Source organism: Muntiacus reevesi, chromosome 22 (assembly GCF_963930625.1).
Source record: "Muntiacus reevesi chromosome 22, mMunRee1.1, whole genome shotgun sequence".
Classification (NCBI taxonomy): Eukaryota; Metazoa; Chordata; class Mammalia; order Artiodactyla; family Cervidae; genus Muntiacus; species Muntiacus reevesi.
The window spans coordinates 48485564-48505155 of record NC_089270.1 but is presented as its reverse complement, the minus strand read 5'-3'; the positions used below and the strand labels follow the sequence as shown (position 1 = coordinate 48505155).

The following is a 19592-nucleotide window of genomic DNA, read 5'->3' as shown; positions in this document are numbered from 1 at the left end:
TGTCACGGGACAACTAGTTGCAGCATATGCTGCAACACATAGCCCACGTGGTACAACACAGTGTCTGCACACTGCAAGAAGACCCAGCACTGCCAAAATTTAAAAAAAGAAATCAACATATTTGCTATCATCATTGAAAAATTGTTTCTATGAAAAACTAAAGCTAGCTGAATTTAAAAGCATGTTTACTGATATAGTTGATTTACATTGTGGCATAAACTTTTTCTTCTTGTCACAACCTGATGGTTAAACAGTTGAACCAACTAGTTTGATTGCACTTGTTCCATATGACATGATTTCCAGATCCATTCTCATCATTCTTCTCGAGATCAGCCTCCAGAATACAACCAACATTTTCAGAGAAACTCTGCTGAAAATATAGTGGAAAGCATTACATCCCTGAATCTGGACATTATTTGTCTTGGAACAACCTAAGAGTTTTTAGTGAATTTTTAATCAAGTACACCCAGCTGATCAGATAAACAGAACCTCTTTCAAATTCTATGGCTATTGATAGTCCACTATTCCAAAGTAGCTACCTACTAGCTATTCTGTCCAATTTTGTGTCATTTGCTAATATGTATTATGCAACTTTTGCTGTATTAAAAAACAACCAAACACCCCCAAACTCAGTCAATTTAAACAACCACCCTTTAAAATAAATTTCTCATGAGCATGGTTCAGCTAGTCAATTATGGTGACCTTAGCTCAGATATTCTGACCATGACTTGGCTTGTTCAAACATCTGCCTTCAGCTGGTGGTTGGCTAGATGACTGGTCTAGGATGGCTTCCCTGAAACAACTCAGCTCTCTTCCACAGGATTTGGATCTGCCAGCAGGGAGGCTTGTGTTTGTTCTCATGGCTGTGACAGGGTTCCAAGAGAGAGAGGAAACACACAAGACCTCTATAAGAATCAGTCCCATCCCTGCCATAAAGTAGAGCAGAGAAGGGTGGAAAAGACCTGGAGGAGGACAAAGGTAAAATAACTATTGTGATGCCAATGTGTTCTTCCAAGTTCTCACAAAATTTGAAAATGGCACTGAAAGATACTTTTCATGGAAGACCTTCTTATTGATAAGCTGTTTCAGAATGTATTATTTAACCAGTCATGACTACCATTGAGAGCTTTTATTCAACCCATGTTTTTCCATCATGTTTCACTGAATCCCATCATAAGGGTTCAGTGAAAAACTGTCAAACTTGCTGCTGCAGATAAGAAATCATCATAGTTTCCTGAGCACAAATGATCATCACTGCATTATTTATGATAGCAAAGTATTGAAAAGACTGCAGGAATGAATAACTTACTATGGTAATTTACATAATAACTTATTTCGTGTGGTTTTTAAATTTTAAATAACTGATGAAATAGGAAAATGCTTACAGTTTAATTTTAATTCAAAGATAAACAATGAGGCACAATACAAACAAAATTATATATCCTTTTATAGGCTTTATGCCTAATGAAGAAGCATTTCGAAATCCTAGAAACAAATACAATAAAAATACATTTATTATCTTTGGATGGCAAGATTATAGTGATTTTTGTTTTCAGCTTAAACTTTTAGATACTTTTGACATTTTCTGCAATGGACATATGTAACATCATCATCATCAAAAAAAAAAAAAAAAAAAGCATGCATTCAGTGGTTTTCCATTTTGTAATTTTCCTGAGAATTAAAATCAAGCTCACATTTCCCTCGCTTTGGAAAACTGTGTATTTGACCACTGCCAATTGATATTCATTGAGATAGTGAATTGAATGGTCCTAATTGAGGGAGATCTGGATCTTTCCCAAAATCATAGTAGCTGGATTTTAATAACTACTTCATTGTCATTTTAATTTTAAAAATATTTCTTGCTGTCATATCACTTATGGTTTCTTTTTCTAATGACTGCCAAGAATATACAGGATTTTATGACTTTATTTGGAGCATTACTTGATATCTATGCTAGAACTGATAAAAAGGGAGAAGTTCTCTGGGACAGGATAGGAAAGCAAGAGAAAAAATATCTCTCAAGCATTGATAACCATCTTTGTTGTATCGTTGGTGTGGCTGAGGAACCTTGTCAGCTAGCTGCATCTATCTTGGCACTGTCTTTTTAGCCTTTTAATTCTTACTACCACTAAAAATCATATGTCACAAGATGACATTTAAAGCATCTGGATATTCAGATGATAGAAGAAAGCCTCTGATGATGCAAAACAGATTACCCTATTCTGGTTAAGGGATGTAGTGTGAAAATGAGTAAATCACATTCCAGACACAGTGTCATCCAGAGGCATTCTGATGGAATAAAGATGGACACAAATTCTTTGATTCTCCTCCCATTGGGAAGTTGCATCTCTACCCCTCCTTTTCAGTCTAAGTGGATTCTGTCACTGGCTGACCAATAGAATATGACAGAAACAACACTGTGCTAGTTTCCAGGTTCCATCCTCAAGCTACGGGTACCTTCTATTTCCTGCCGCTTGGAACACGCACTCCTGGAAGCCAGCTGCGGGGCTGTGAGAAGTCCGAGCTGCGTGGAGAGGCCACATCTATGTGCTCCAATCAGCATCCCCAGACGAGCTCAACTGCAGGCCTGTGAATGCACCTCGGACAACCAGCAATGTCACAGGTTGAGATGCCTCCAACTGCAGCTGCTAACTGACTCCATTTATGTGAAAGACCCCCAGGAAGATCCATCCAGCTGAGCTCAGTCAACTCACACAACTGTGGAAAATAAAAATAAGTTGTTGGTTTAAGACACTGAGTTTAGGGATGATTTGTTAACTCATAGCAAAAAAAAAAGGGAGCACTAGCCGTTGTTAGCTGGCACTGTTGCATCTGAAATAAAATTTGAAAAGTGTTACAAAAAATAGATGGTGACATCACATTTCTGTAGAGCTATCTTTCAAATTCAAATGGAGAAACACTAAGTAGAATGTACTGTTTCTTACCATTCCAAGTTATATACAGATGTGATGATCAAAGAAACCAAGAAAAAATCAACGCAGGATAGTCTTTCATGTTTGGAAATGATAAGATACTACTTTGTGCACATCACTTTACAGTTTACCACAACCCTGAGAAATATGAATAGTACCATTTCACTTTTTGTCTTTTTTATCCTCCTTCCCTCCCTCACTTCCTTGTCTCTGCCTCCATTTTCCAAGTTGTTTTCACTCCACTGCACTCACCCTCAACAGAAGCCTGTTTTATCTCCATAATCTCCCCCATTATATTTATAGTACATGAGATACAAAGGAGGCTGCTCAAGCTGGGTCCATTTGAAGTCTGTAAGCAGTCTCTAAGGTGAAAGGGTAAACCTGAGCAGAATTTCACCCAGCAATACCCTCATGTGCTACCTTTCCATGACAACAAAAATACCAGATGTATAAATCCTTGTTATTCTCAAGGACAGAGTTTAAGTATTTTCCAGTGTTTTACAACTCTGTTTTCCTTCTAGGTATCCCAAAGTTGATCACATCTGATATGGTTAAGGAAGGTGCCACTGTAATCGACGTTAGTATCAACTATATCCATGACCCAATCACAGGAAAGACAAAACTTGTTGGAGATGTGGACTTTAAAGGTAATAAACTGCATCTTTTTTGACGAGTGAAGAAAAACAGAGGTTCAACTTTGCATGTTTTGATAGTTGAAAGAGAGATTTTCTATTTGATTGGGGCATTACTTTTTATAATTTTTTTTAAGATTATTTATTTTGGCTGTGGTGGATCTTTGTTGCTTCACAGACTTTTCTCTAGTTGCCGTGAGCAGGGGCTACTCTTCATTGTGTTGCACAGGCTTCTCATTGCAGTGGTTTCTCTTGTGGAGCACGGAATCTAGGCTTGCAGGCTTCAGTAGTTGCAGCTCATGGGTTCAGCAGTTGCAGCTCACAGGCTGTAGAGCCCTAGCTCAGTAGTTGTGGCACATGGGCCTAGTTGCTTCACGGCACGTGGGATCTTCCTAGACCAGGGTTTGAACCCGTGTCCCCTGCATTGGCAGGCAGATTCTTAACCACTAGAGCATCAGGGAAGCCCTGATGATTATTATTAATCATTACATTAATCTTTCCTCTGATGGAAAAGAGTTTAATGACACTCACATATTTCCTTCCTTCTGCCTGACTCCTTTCCTTCCTACCTTCCTTCTTTCTTTCCTTCTGTCCTTCTTTTCCTCCTCTTCCTTCTTGGGAGAAAAATATAATAACATCACTAATATTTAGTTTTAAGATTAAATTCCTTGTAGTGCAGTTTTCTTAGTGAGCATTGTTTTGACTGTTGGGAGCATATCTCTGTCCTTCATCATCCATGCTTTATACTCAGCCATTCATTCTCAGAGCCAGAAGGCGTCTTGGGATGTGTTTGCTAGCCTTCACTATATTTCAGATCTAAATAGTTCCCTGGATAATTCAAGTCGTTATCCCTCACTTGTGTTTTAAAGAGGATGAGAAAGAGGAATTAGGTTAACATTACTATGGCCAATGAAGGAGATAAAGCAGCGAATGTCTAGAAACAAAAGAAATTCTAACCCAATGCCTTTGCTGTATAGATGAAGAAACTTAACCCTGAGATAGATATATTTTTAGATGTCTGACCCCTAATCCAATTTTACTTCCAGTATCTTTGTCAAATACTTACCTGCACTGGCCTTTTCAGTATAATCTAGGAATCTTAGCTAATAATACATGCATATAATAAAATAGAGATATTTTCATATTAGAAATATTTTATATATTGGATTACTCCTTGGAAGGAAAGTTATGACCAACCTAGATAGCATATTTAAAAGGAGAGACATTACTTTGCCAACAAAGGTCTGTCTAGTCAAGGCTATGGTTTTTCCAGTAGTCATGTATGGATGTGAGAGTTGGACTGTGAAGAAAGCTGAGCGCCAAAGAATTGATGCTTTTGAACTGTGGTGTTGGAGAACACTGTTGAGAGTCCCCTGGACTGCAAGAAGCTCCAACCAGTCCATCCTAAAGGAGATCAGTCCTGGGTGTTCATTGGAAGGACTGATGCTGAAGCTGAAACTCCAATACTTTGGCCACCTCAGGTGAAGTGTTGACTCATTGGAAAAGACCTAATGCTGAGAAGGACTGGGGGCAGAAGGAGAAGGGGACGACAGGATGAGATGGCTGGATGGCATCACTGACTCAATGGACATGGGTTTGGGTAGACTCCAGGAGTTGGTGATGGACAGGGAGGCCTGGCGTGCTGCAATTCATGGGGTCACAAAGAGTCGGACACGACTGAGCGAATGAACTGATATATTGGATTGGTCATTCTGGCCAAAAAAGCAGGGTCATGCAAGAACTTCCTTAAGTTAAAAGTGTGTCTTTACAGACAAATTGAAAGGAAAAATCATGCTCTTTCTAAAAATAATTCAAACTTCACATGTTCTGTTGGAATTTGGTCATTAGCTGATGGTTTGCCTAAAAAGAAAAGGGAAACCTGAAGACAAAAACTCTGGAGACAGGATGATGAAGAGAGCAAAGTACAGATGAACCTTATCATCTGCTGCCCTCACAGGCTGTCATTCATGGAGCCCTGCCAACCTAGCAAGGTGGCTCTCCAAGTGAACATGGGTGTCTGTATGCATGTGTGTGTCCATACTGACCTCTTTAGGAAATGACCTCTTTTCTTTATTTAATTTTTCATGTTCAATCACTAATGTCAGGTATCAATAATATATTTGAATTTCTCAACTTGAAATTTCAAGTAAGGATAGATTTCATTTTAAAAAAGTTGACCTTATTTATTTATTTTTTTTTTTACAGTCATTCTGCTTCTGGGTTACATTATAGTTACTGTGTGTTTATTGCAAAATCACCACACACTTATGATGCATCCAGATGGCATCGACAGCACATGACAACCAGCTCAACGCAAGAAAGCAGGGTGTTAAACACAGCTCACAACCTTGACTGTGCTTGTGGGGCAAGCTTACCTAGCTGGCAATTGGCAGTGTTTTATAAGACCCTTCTCCTATATGATATTTCATTTAATTCAGATTTTATGAAAAACGGTTTTAAAAAATGAGCATTTTGGGGTGGGTACATACACTGTCACATATAGATATACAATCTCTTGGTAGTATCTATTAAATTACAGTTATGCGTATCTAACTATATAATGAAACAAAAAAGGACATGACCATGAGAGACTAAGATATAAGGAAGAGCACTGGGCTGAGAGACTGAAGAGGTGCTCTAAGACCGAGTATTGCAACCCGTTAACTTAGCAACCTCTCTGGCCCTTGGACTGCAAGGAGATCCAACCAGTCCATCCTAAAGCAGATCAGTCCTGGGTGTTCACTGGAAGGACTGATGCTGAAGCTGAAACTCCAATACTTTGGCCACCTCATGCGAAGAGTTGACTCATTGGAAAAGATCCTGATGCTGGGAGGGATTGGGGGCAGGAGAAGGGGACGACAGAGGATGAGATGGCTGGATGGCATCACTGACTCGATGGACATGTGTCTGGGTAAACTCCAGGAGTTGGTGATGAACAGGGAGGCCTGGCGTGCTGCAGTTCATGGGGTCACAAAGAGTCGGACACGACTGAGCAACTGAACTGAACTGAACTGACTGGCAATGTTGTTATCAGTTGCAGCAATGATGGCAGTCCTTCCAGCTCTAACACTTGGTGCATCCTGGACATTCAGCTGAGTGTTGCCATGAGACTGTGTAAAAGCACAGAAACTTTCAGAAAGTCAGGTTTTTCTGATCCTAACATAAAACACGCCTATGTGATTTGTAATATTACTCTTGTCGCCCTGCTGGTTCATGGAGTCAGAGCCCTAAGACCTGGACCTAGGGTGCTGCTCTCAGCATAAAGGTGATGAACAGACTGCAAATTTATGAGCTATGACTTAAATTCGTTTATTTCCAAATTCAATTGACTACAGTATATGTGGGCCAATAATATATGAATGGGGGCTTCACTGGGGGCTCAGCGGTAAAGAATCCACCTGCCAATACAAGAGACATGGATTTGATCCCTGGGTGGGGAAGATCCCCTGGAGAAGGAAATGGTAGCTCACTCCAGTATTCTTGCCTGGGAAATCCCCTGGACAGAGGAGCCTGGTGGGCTACAGTCCACGCGGCCACAGAGTCAAACACAACTTAGCAACTAAACTACAACAACAACAAATGTATACATGACAGAAAGAACTCAACAAAGGCTCTTCGTAGATTTTGAGAGCCATCCTCTTACCAAGTAAGTCTGAACTATACTGAATTTGGCCATCTACTGGTCTGTGCTGCTTTATTCACTAAAAATTACATGTTGTAGTGAATAATACACCTCACACAGTAGCTGAAATACTCAGGAAAAATGTAAGCATTTGAAAATTTGGGGACTAGGACTAGAAACTTGCAATTACAGACCTGTTCTCTCATGTGCTTCTTAAACTTTTAACTCAGATCATCATTTCTGAACAATTCTGTCTTAATTAAATTTGTTTAAAAGACAGGTATGTGGACATATAAAAGGTGTGATGTAAAGAACACATGAAAACTGATTTTTAGTGTGGTTATTATTTAATCTAAAGGGAAAAGCCTATGTGAGTAGATTAAAAAATGTTAAGATCATAAAAATCAAAATGAAAAAAATCCATGGAGTTTTATGTAAGTCTACATGATCTCAGCAGTAAATTAAATCTCACCTACACCCTTTACCAGGTAAGATGTAACTTTTATTATGTAATCTACAGTATATGAAAATAATATGAGTTAATATATCTCATATTCAAACAATGCTTTCTAATGTTCATGTTGCCATTATACAGATTTCCTCTTTGGTCTTCATACTTACCAGGAATGAAGGTAGAAAAGATATTATCCTCATTTTAAAGATGAAGCTCAAAATTTTGAGACTTAGCCACTCTCAAACTACTACTGAGAGGAAAGTCCAGAAATCAAATCCCCATCTCTTCGCACTAAAACAAGCTTTTCTTTCTGTGTTAGATACAAATCATAAATATAAATCATCTTAAATAACGGTCATAAATTAATAGGAGAAAGGGTCCCTATCCCTTCTAATCAAGACATTTGATAATTCTAAAATATCCCAAGGAAGGCAGCGTTTCTTCTTCTTCTTCTTGTTCAGTCATTCAGTCAGGAGACTGTGACTCCATGGACTCCAGCACATTAGGCTTCCCTGTCCATCACCAACTCCTGGAGCCTGCTCAAACCTATGTCCATTGAGTTGGTGATGCCATCCAACCATCTCATCCTCTGTTGTCCTCTTCTCCTCCTGCCCTCAATCTTCCCAGCATCGGATATTTTCTAAGTCGGCTCTTTGAATCAGGGGGCCAAAGTACTGGAGTTTCGGTTTCTGCATCAGTCCTTCCAATGAATATTTAGGACTGACTTCCTTTAGGATTAACTGGTATAATATCCTTGCAGTCCAAGGGACTCTCAAGAGTCTTCTCCAACACCACAGTTTAAAAGCATCAATTTTTCAGCGCTCAGCCTTCTTTATGGTCCAGCTCTCACAACCATATGTGACTATTGAAAGAACCATAGCTTTTACTATATGGACCTTTGTTGGCAAAGTAGTGTCTCTGCTTTTTAATGTGCTGTCTAGGTTTTCCATTGCTTTTCTTCCAAGGAGCAAGCATCTTTTAATTTCAAGGCTACAGTCACCATCTGCAGTGATTTTGGAGCCCAAGAAAATAAAGTCTGTCAGTGTTTCCATTGTTTCCCCATCTTATTTCCCATGAAGTAATGGGACCAGGTGCCATGATCTTAGTTTTCTGAATGCTGAATTTTATGCCAGCTTTTTCACTCTCCTCTTTCACCTTCATCAACAGGCTCTTTAGTTCCTCTTTGCTTTGTTTCTTCTAGACCTCCACAGACAACAGTACTCTTGAATTAACTAACATATTCCTGGAGGCTCAGACAGTAAAGAATCTGCCTGCAACACAGGAGATCCAGGTTCAATCCCTGGGTCAGGAAGATGCCCTGGAGAAGGAAATGGCAAGTCACTCCAGTCTTCCTGCCCAGAGAATCCCATGGACAGAGGATTCTGGTGGGTTATAGTCCATGGGGTTGCAGAGTCAGACATGACTGAGCAACTAACATGTTTCTTAACATACTCACAAAAGCATCAAACAGTTTACAGCAAATACTACCTTTTGTTAAATGAGTAATAGAAATAAATATATTTCATGATTTTGAATGGCTGCTACTGAAAGTCCCCTGATGTCTCATCCCTGTGGCCCGTGACTTGAAAAGAAACAATCACAAGTTTCAGTTGCACTAATTTTTTTCCTAATTGTTATAAAACATTTTTGATTCATAGAATACACTGGCAAACAACCAACCAGTGAATATCCTATACAAATGAATGGGAAAACTGGCACTATTCACTTTGTATGTGTTTTTCCCATCTATTTAATAATATGAAAAATCATTAAATCATGCCAGGAGAAAAGTTTTTAATTAAATTCATAATAGCACAATAGAACAGCTCAAGGAATGTCCTTGTAGACCATGCTTTAGAACTACAACACTGAATATATATTTCTGTGATTTATTTATAATATGTTTAACTGCCTATGGACAAAAAACAACAACAAAAAGAAAACAAACAAATTACTGGCTTATTTTCCATCCAAGGATTTTCACCTTACTGTTTAAAAGTACTTTTTTTCCACTTTCGCAATGCCTGTTGGATAAGGATAAGCTCATTAGTACAGTAAATATATTCTTTAGCTCGATTAGGTCTTTTGTCCTATGTTTTCCTCCCTCCGTATACTCCATCCCTTTTCCTACCATCATTATCACACATCTTTACCTCAGGTCATACCAATCTGTGTCCCATTGCCAAGCCCTCAGCATGAAGGTTTGCATATCTGTATTCCTGGGCAGGATTATTCTTCCATTAGTAATTTATTACTCTCTATTCTTTCACATCCTATGTATTCTTCAACATACTGATCTGTTACTACCTACCTCCTCATCACAAAATGAAATGAGACTTTTTTCTCCTCTGGTCTCCAAAGAAATATAATATCAAAAGCACTTACCTCATTAGTTTAGTTAGACGATCACGTTAGTTATTTAAATATCTCTCTTAGTTAGGACTTTGTCTAACTTAGTTAGGACTTAGTCACTCAGTCGTGTCTGACTCTTTGTGACCCTATGGACTGCAGCACACCAGGCCTCCCTGTCCATCACCAACTCCAGGAGTTTACGGAAACTCATATCCATGAGCTGGTGATGCCATCCAACCATCTCATCCTCTGTTGTCCCCTTCTCCTGCTTTCAATCTTTCTCAGCATCAGGGTCTTTTCCAATGAGTCAGTTCTTCGCATCAGGTGGCCACATATTGGAGTTTCAGCTTCAGCATCAGTCCTTCCAATGAATATTCAGGATTGACTTCCTTTCAGATGGACTGGTTGGATCTCCTTGCAATCCAAGGGACTCTCAAGAGTCTTCTCCAACACCACGGCTCAAAAGCATCAATTCTTGAGCGCTCAACTTTCTTTATAGACCAACTCTCACATCCATACATGACTACTGGAAAAACCATAGCTTGGACTAGATGGACTTCTGTTGGCAAAGTAATGTCTCTGTTTTTTAATATGCTGTGCAGTTTGGTCATAACTGTTCTTCCAAGGAGCAAGCATCTTTTAATTTCATGGCTACAGCCACCATCTGCAGTGATTTTGGAACCCAAGAAAATAAAGTCTGTCACTGTTTCCATTGTTTCCCCATCTTATTTCCCATGAAGTGATGGAACCAGATGCCATGATCTTAGCTTTCTGAAGGTTGAATTTTAAGCCAACTTTTTCACTCTCCTCTTTCACTTTCATCTTAGGCTCTTTAGTTCTTTGCTTTCTGCCATAAGAGTAGTGTCATCTGCATATCTGAGGTTATTGATATTTCTCCCGGCAATCTTAATTCCAGCTTGTGCTTCATCCAACCCGGCATTTTACAAGATGTACTCTGCATATAAGTTAAATAAGCAGGGTGACAAAATACAGCCTTGATGTACTCCTTTCCCGATTTGCAACCTGTCTCTTGTTCCGTGTCCAATTCTAACTGTTGCTTCTTGACCTGTATACAGATTTCTCAGGAGGCAGGTCAGGTGGTCTGGTATTCCCGTCTCTTTTAGAATTTTCCACAGTTTGTTGTGATCCACACAGTCAAAGGCTTTGGCATAGTTAATAAAGTCAAAGTAGATGCTTTTCTGGAATTCTCTTGCTTTTTCAATGATCCAACGAATGTTGGCCATTTGATCTCTGGTTCCACTGCCTTTTCTAAATCCAGCTTGAACATCTGGAAGTTCAAGGTTCATGGACTGTTGAAGCCTGGCTTGGAGAATTCTGAGCATTATTTTGGTAGCCTGTGAGGTGAGTGGAATTGTGTGGTAGTTTGAACATTCTTTGGCATTGCCTATCTTTGGGATTGGAATGAAAGCTGACCTTCTTCAGTCCTGTGGCCACTGCTGAGTTTTCCAAATTTGCTGGCATATGGAGTGCAGCACTTTCACAGCATCATCTTTCAGGATTTGAAATAGCTCAACTGGAATTCCATCACCTCCACTAGCTTTGTTCATAGTGATGCTTCCTAAGGCTCACTTGACTTAGCATTCCAGGATGTCTGGCTCTAGGTGAGTGATCACACCACCTGATTATCTGGGTCATTAAGATCTCTTTTGTATAGTTCTTCTGTGTATTCTTGCCACCTCTTCTTAATATCTTCTGCTTCTGTTAGTTCCATACAATTTCTATCCTTTATGGTGCCCATCTTTGCATGAAATATTCCCTTGGTATCTCTAATTTCTTCAAGAGATCTCTAGTCATTTCCATTCTATTGTTTTCCTCTATTTCTTTGCACTGATCACTGAGGAAGACTTTCTTATCTCTTCTTGCTATTCTTTAGAACTCTGCATTCAAATGGGTATATCTTTCCTTTTCTCCTTTGCTTTTCGCTTCTCTTCTTTCACAGCTATTTGTAAGGCCTCCTCAGACAACCATCTTGCCTTTTTGCATTTCTTTTTCTTGGGGATGGTCTTGATCCCTGTCTCCTATACAATGTCAGAAACCTCCGTCCATAGTTCTTCAGGCACAGTGTATCGAATCTGATCCCTTTAATCTATTTCTCACTTCCACTGTATAATCATAAGGGATTTGATTTAGGTCATACCTGAATGGTATCAAACTGATTTACTCATAGCTTTCTCAGTTGATGGCAATTCCATCCTTCTGTGTTATACAGAAATCATGCTTACTTGCTAGAAAAATCTGAAGTCATTCTGAACACTTTCTTTCACACGGAATATCTAATCAACTGAAAAATCTATTGGTTCTTCCTTCACATCACATATAGCACTTCACTGGTCTCACCGTGTCTACTCTGTTTCGAGAAGCCATTATTTCTCCTGTGAATTCTTGTAACAGCTAATTCTCTAGCTAACTGTTTCTATATTTGCATCCATATAATCCGTTCTCAAAATAGCAGAGGTTTTATTTTTGAAATGCATGTCTGATCACACCGCTCTCCTCAAAACCCTGCTCTTCTTGCTAGCCCTCCAACATATCAGGCGTCTCCTAGCTTGCTTATCGCTTCTTAGTCTGCCTGGAGACTTTACCAAAAAACTGTCAATTTGGCTAAATCCTTCTCTTTTTTCAAATCTTTGTTTAAATTCCACATTCTCTATAAGAGTATTCTGATCACGTTATTTCAACATTAGGTTCCATGTCTAATAATGTTGAAGTTGTTTATATTGGACCAAATTTTTCAGGGAAAACAACTATTGACCCTGGAAAAATATATTAAAAAAGAACTATCAAAGATGTATTGTACCATACAGAAAATAAAGCCAACATTTTGTAATAACTGTAAATGAAACATAAAATTTTTAAACATTTTTAAAAAACATGACTCTCTGAAAGCACTGGAGTGTTACTTGAAACAGATTTGGAAGAGAATGGACATCTGAAAGAAATGTCATTGGAAGAGTTTCCTGTTTGGGAGGTTTTCCTAGGCAGAATTTGGATAAAAATCTGTGGTCTTCTTTGCTTAAGGAATTAAAGGACAAAGTTTGGGGCTACTACAGAAGCTGGAAATTGAAGGGATATATCCAGGAAAAGAGAAAACCACAGAGGGGAGAGTCAAATTGTGTCTATAATTTCTTCCCCAAACTCTGACTGACCCATGAACAATACCCACAAGAGGCAAACCCCCAGAAGCCCATCTGATGCTAAGAGAACTAAACAGAATGTATCTGTGGCTCAGCAAGGGCAAAGCAAAGCCTGAGGTCCTCAATGTGACGGGCATTCACACACACACACAGACTCTTACATCAAACATTATACTTAATAATGAAATATAGACTCTTTCCCCAAGATCAGAAGGTGGCAGAAGTGTCCATACCCACCATTTCTAATTCAGTATTTTATTGGAGATCCTAGTTGGTGTAATAAGAGAAGGAAAATTTAAAAAAGATGTCTAAAGATCAGAAAGGATGATGTAAAACTCTGTCACCACAGATGACTATTTATATAGAATACTGTAAAGAATATACATGACAACAAAAGAACAAATAAAGTGAATTTAGCAAGATCACAGAATATAAAGTCAATACCCAGAAAAATAAACTGCATTTCTGTATACAAGAAACAACTAAAATTTGAAATTTTAACAAATTATTTATAATAGCTCAGATCAGAAAATACTTAGGAATAAATTTTAAAATTTAGGGTATGATTTTTATAATGAAAACTACACAATTTTGCTGACAGATGACCTAAATAAATGGAAGGTGTACTGTTCTTGGGAGTCCTGGTGGCTCAGATGGTAAAGAATCTGCCTGCAATGAAGGAGACTCAGGTTCCATTCCTGGGTCGGCAAGATCCCCTGGAGAGGGAATGGCTAGCCACTTATAGGTTGGAAGACTCAATAATATTAAGATGTTAATTCTTCCAATTTGATCTATTGATTCAACGTAATCTCAAACACAATCCTGTGAGGTTTTTTTGTAGAAGTTGACAAACTGATTCTAAAATTTATATGGCTATGCAAAGGACTTAGAACATCCAAAGAAATCTTAAAAATGAACAAAAAGGACTTAGGATACCTGACTTTAAGACTTGCTACAAAGCTACAATAATAAGCACACAGTGGGGCTGGTATGAAAGTGGAAGTGTTAGTTGCTCAGTCGTGTCCAGCTCTCTTTGACCTCATGAACTGTAGCCCACCAGGCTCCTCTGTCCATGGGATTTTCCAGGCAAGAATACTGGAGTGGGTAGCTGGTGCAGGGATAGACAAATAAATCAATGGAATAGAATAGAGAGCCCAACTTTAGACGAACACTTACACAGTCATTTGACCATTTACAAAGTTGCCAAAAGCAATTTAATGGGAGAAGGAAAGCATTTTCAACAAATAACACTTGAATAATTTGACAGTCATATAGGAAAAAAAAAAGAGGACTTCCCAACTGGTTCAGACATTAAAGCATCTGCCTACAATGTGGGAGACCCGGGTTCAATCCCTGGGTTGGGAAGATCCCCTGGAGAACAGGCAGTGGCAACCCACTCCAGTATTCTTGCCTGGAAAATCCCATAGATGGAGAATCCTGGTAGGCTACAGTCCATGGGGTTGCAAAGAGTTGGACACGACTGAGTGACTTCACTTTCTTAGGGAAAAAAACCACCACCACCACCACCAACAAAGAGACACAATCTGTGTCTTCATTCTGTGGAGGAGAAAATTTGCAATATCAAAATGTGTCTCTTTGCCATGAGGCAATTTATAATAGGTGCTTGCCAGGTTCATATGTGGGTCCTTTTTCAAGAGCAGCAGTTTTTACCACATTTCTCAGATCTTGCCTGTGGAAGTTAGAGTACAGAGGTTTCCCATGGAGCTGCACGTGATGCAACACTCAGCAGTTCATGGAGTATAAGGAAAATCTTAATGCTTTATCGTTTGACATTTTAACCAAGGAAAAAACACACTTTTATAGGTTTAACTTACTGTGACATTTTCTTCTACCTCCCTTCCCCTTCAGGTATCTCCAGGGCAGCTTACTAAAAAGTATAGCTCATGCCCAACCATATTTCTAGATGACAGGACAGTCAGCCAGCCTAATCTTAGAACCACAATAAAATGGTGAATACAACTAGGTTGCCAAGGCTGAGTGGCAGACCCCCTTCATGCTGAAAGCATCCTCGCCATACATAATTTCATTCGTTTGGTTTGTCCTTTTCAGTGATCAGGTTAAGAAATTGGTGTCCACTCTATGTTGGTTTCAAGGACCTCTCAATATGAGTCTTCAGTTTCCATGTTAATCATAGAGTATATGATAGAGGGGAAAGTCAGCAAGTGAGAAATCCCAGGAAAAATGTAAACCTCATTTGATTCATTTCTATTGTTATTAAGACAATGTTGAACATAATGAGAAACAGAGGTACCTGTTTATTGTGTGTTTCTAGAAAAAAATTATTTCTTTATGAGTTGGGAGAGTCCTACAACTATGTATACTAGTTTGGAAGCTACCATTAGAAGAAGGAACAGCTTGTCCCCTACTGGCACCGAAGTGAATCTGCAGTTAAATTTAACTGGACTTGGTCAGATTTATCCCACCGTGCATTTTTTTCCTGCAATATTTCTGTAGGAAATTTTACTTCTCCTTCCTCTCCCCCAAAGAGGGGGAAAATATATCAAAACCGTTTTAAAGGGCATACTCTCAAGCTTAATTTCTCCATAGATGAAATTTGTTCAACTGAGATTTTAACTTAATAGACACATTTAATTTTGTTTTTGTTTTTTTAAAATTTTTGTTTATATATGTGTATCTCTAACACGCTGTATCAATCAAAGCAGAGAACAAAAAAAGAGATGAAATTTCAGAAACAAGGCTGTGGCCAGGCTTATACTTAAGAAGACACGAACAGTGTTACGATGACGAAAACTATTCCTCAACTTCTGGAAGCCCCTCATAGTCCACAATTGGAGATGCACAGTTCAAAACACCCTAATCATGGGAATGTTCGTTTATTTAAGAGAGAGAATTAAAAACCAAACAGGATGCAGACCTTCCTACCTCCCTTGGGGTTGTCCATTGAACATTAACTAATGTCTTCTTAGCATATGAATGTTGACTTTCCAGAACAGTTTGGGAAATGCTACTTGAAAATATTAGTATCCTTATCATTAATTTTACTTTTCTGTCTTAAAAATATAATTAGCTTATAAATTTAATTTTTAATGTGCAAGGCTTTTTATTTTTTAGCTATTCAAATGATCAGTAACTTCTAACTTTAATTAAAAACAACCAGTTCACAATCATAGTAATGTAACTTTCTTATAATATTAGTTTCGGTCAAATCGTATTTCAACAAAAACTGAGCCCCATTGCTCTTTAAAGTCCTGAGTTTTGGCACTTCTCTCGTAATCACTGAATGTTTTTATTCAGCCAAGACTCTAAATCTGTGGGTTAAAAACTACTCTCACTGTGGCTAGACTCACAGCTTCTTTTGAATTCAAAAGAGCCTGATGTTCCAGTATATAATTCAGAAGTAGTTTTAAAGATTAACCTTGCTCAGACAAGTAGGTTTCATGCTTTTTATTCTCAACCTAGTCTTAGTGTTTGGAAATACAGTAAATTTTTTTCTCATTAAGTTTTAAAAATGACCATTCACATTCATTATTGATGAAATAAAGGTTTACTGAGAAATTAATAGGGCAAATTGGCTTTTAGGAATGATTTTGAAAAATACGATAGGATTAGTTTTCATTTGGGGTAGGTGAGCCTTATTAGAATCACTTATGCAACTTTTTCAAGATGTATGTCTCTGAACACATACATGAATTCCACCTTTCCTCCCTGCCCTCAAGACACAGTCTGTGGGTCTGTCTGCCTCTCTGTCCCTGTGTCTCTTTCTCTCACACACACACCCCTTTTGACAAGCTGAGGAATGATGTGTGAGGCGTGATTTCATAGACAAAAGCATCCTGAGAGATTCTGATCTCATTCATTCCTAGACTTGGCTGCACGTTGCAGTCACCTGGGGAGCTTTAAATACAGTCCTGTTGCCCAGGTTGTACCTAATGCAGTTAAATCAGAACATTTTGAAGCAGAAGCCAGGCAGTGTTTAAAGCGTCCCAGGTAATCCAGTGTGCAGCTGACCTTGGGAACCACTCTCTGCTTTGAGGGTAGGAGAAAGAGAACTACTTCTGATAATTGGTAGAACCTTGAGTAAGTCAATTTTAAGCCTTGATTCTCTTATTTGTAAAATGGGTTAAGTATCATATTAGGTTCAGTTGCCCTTTTTATCATGTAACTTTTAATTCTGTGACTTTAAAATCAATTTGAAGAAACTTTGAAGCAGTATAGAAGTATCCATCTTTGATGCTAACAGTGTTACAGGCCTTTCTGCAAATGCTAAGATTCTATAGACCAGTTACAAAGTTCAGATTTGCCTTCTCTCTATTGAGTTTCATTTTAGATACTGAGAACAAAGGGAAGCAAATACCTTAACCAGGGAACTCCTTAATGGCCTAATACACAGCATCTGTGAGTAGCTTAGGGCTGCAGTCATGTAAGAACTACCTGAGGTCTGGCACCTGTTGGCTGGTTAGACTTTATGTAAAATAGTGTGGAGATGCCTGTCGTCAGCAGTGCCCTGTGCTGCCTTGTGCCGCCTCACAGCAGTGCTCATTTCAGGGTAACTAGGCCTATCCTCAGTTTTGTGACTGTAAAATGTTGCTATTAAATTTCCTAATAATTATGTGTGAAAGTGATTTTAAATCCATTTTATTTGATATGGAGCACTTGTATTACTTACTTTTAGAGAAATAATGGAAAATAGATGTGTTAGGGGGAATACCGAACTGAATCAACTGAAATGCAGTGCCTAACAAAAAGCCACACACACAAAATCTGTATGGCTTAAATTTAACCATGTGGATAGATGATGTAACTTGTATGGGATGAGAGATTCTGTGCAGAGAAGGACAAATGACCGGGGAAATATATAATAATTTATATATTACAATAATCAACCCAAACATGTCTTCTAAGAGCACATCTATATTTTGGGTCTCCTAATTTTGCTAAAAGCCAAAGAACCTAAAACATGGGGGATACCACCTATGGGTACTGCTTTGAATTAGGGGGTGTGGGGCCCACTGGGCATCTGGTTGGTCTTACCTCTCTGCCAACCCTTTAAAATGTCTTCAGGCCTAATGTGATAAAAACCAATTATTACAATATTTTTTTTTCCTCCACAGTGTGATCTCAGCAATATATTACCACCTAAAGAACAGGTGAACTCTTTTAAAACCTGTCTTGTTATTCCAGCTAATTAATTTACACAGTATCAAGTTTAGTGTTAATAACAATAGACAGTATTAGAGTAAGCTTTTACTGTTAGAGTGCTTTCATTACAGTATTAAAGTGAATCATTTATTTTTATTTTGGGACTCTTAATTCTTTAAGTTTTATGTGGTTTATATGGATATTTACTGTATTAGAAACTGAAATTTAAAATTTAAAAAAGTAAATCCACTGTATGTTAAAACAGGCTTTCCTTAGCACTGCTGAAGTTTTGAGCTGGATGAGGCTTTGGTGTGGGGGTGCCACCCTGTGTGTCACAGAGTATTTAGCAGCACCCCGGCCTCTGCTCTGTAGGTGCAAGTAAGGTGATCTGCTTCTCTCCACATTAGGACAGGAAAACTGTCTCCTGAGGGATGAGATCACCATCTGACTGGGGACCCCAGTGTTTAACATAAGTCATTTTTTAAATGAAAAATAACCATTTTCCACAACAAAATAGTGGAGAGAATAGTATCTCATTAATAGGAGACAGTTGATTCTCATGTCAACATTGTCTTCAGTCATTTGCTTTGAAGAAGCAATATGAAGATCCAGCTACATGCAGACATATAGTTGGGAAAAGGTGAATTTTTAAAGCCTTGAGATAATTGGACATATTCTTTGATACTGTCCCCAAAATCCACATGTGCCAGTTTATTAAATTAGTTAAGATGGAGCTCCAAGTCATTATCAGTGAACTTGAGATAGATACTATGTTAAATTAATGCCCATTGATCTGTCATGTATACTGAGTGGATCTTTTTATCTGTACATGATTTTATAATATTATACATTGTCATTTGCAAAGTATTGGTTCACATGTCTTCAGACAGTGTCAAAAACTCACTCTTGTTAGTATCACTACCAGTCTTATCGGAAAAATCTTTAAGTATTTGTAAATCAAGCTCACCATAAATAAAGCTCACACTGAAAGGTACAAATTTTCCAAAAATCCTAATATTTTTAGCTTAATGGTTTGAATTTTATCATTGGCAACAAATAGTTTAGAGTTTTCTTTGAAGTGACAGGCTCACTTTGTTCATTTTTGAAAAAATGACTGTCAATTGGTGTTTCATGAAAAAAGTGGTTTAAATGTGATGTTCTAGTGGGGAAAAAGTGACTTGGTTACCAGTAAGTTACAAGTGCTCTTCCTTAGCACAGCCATATTTCAGTACATACAAGTGCTTAATGCATACTTTCCACTTACTCAGAATATGAAGAAGAAGAGTAAAGGTTTAAGAACACTTAATTTTTACTCTTTCATCA

General features: G+C 38.3%; 1 long non-coding RNA gene across 1 annotated transcript; it reads left to right on the top strand.

Annotated features, from left to right (window-relative positions):
• The first annotated feature begins 1721 nt into the window (after window positions 1-1721).
• LOC136152931 (uncharacterized) lies at window positions 1722-6365 on the top strand. Its single transcript, XR_010660300.1, has 3 exons — window positions 1722-2623; window positions 3455-3580; window positions 5771-6365. It is a non-coding gene; the product is annotated as an uncharacterized lncRNA (long non-coding RNA).
• The last annotated feature ends 13227 nt before the right edge of the window (window positions 6366-19592 follow it).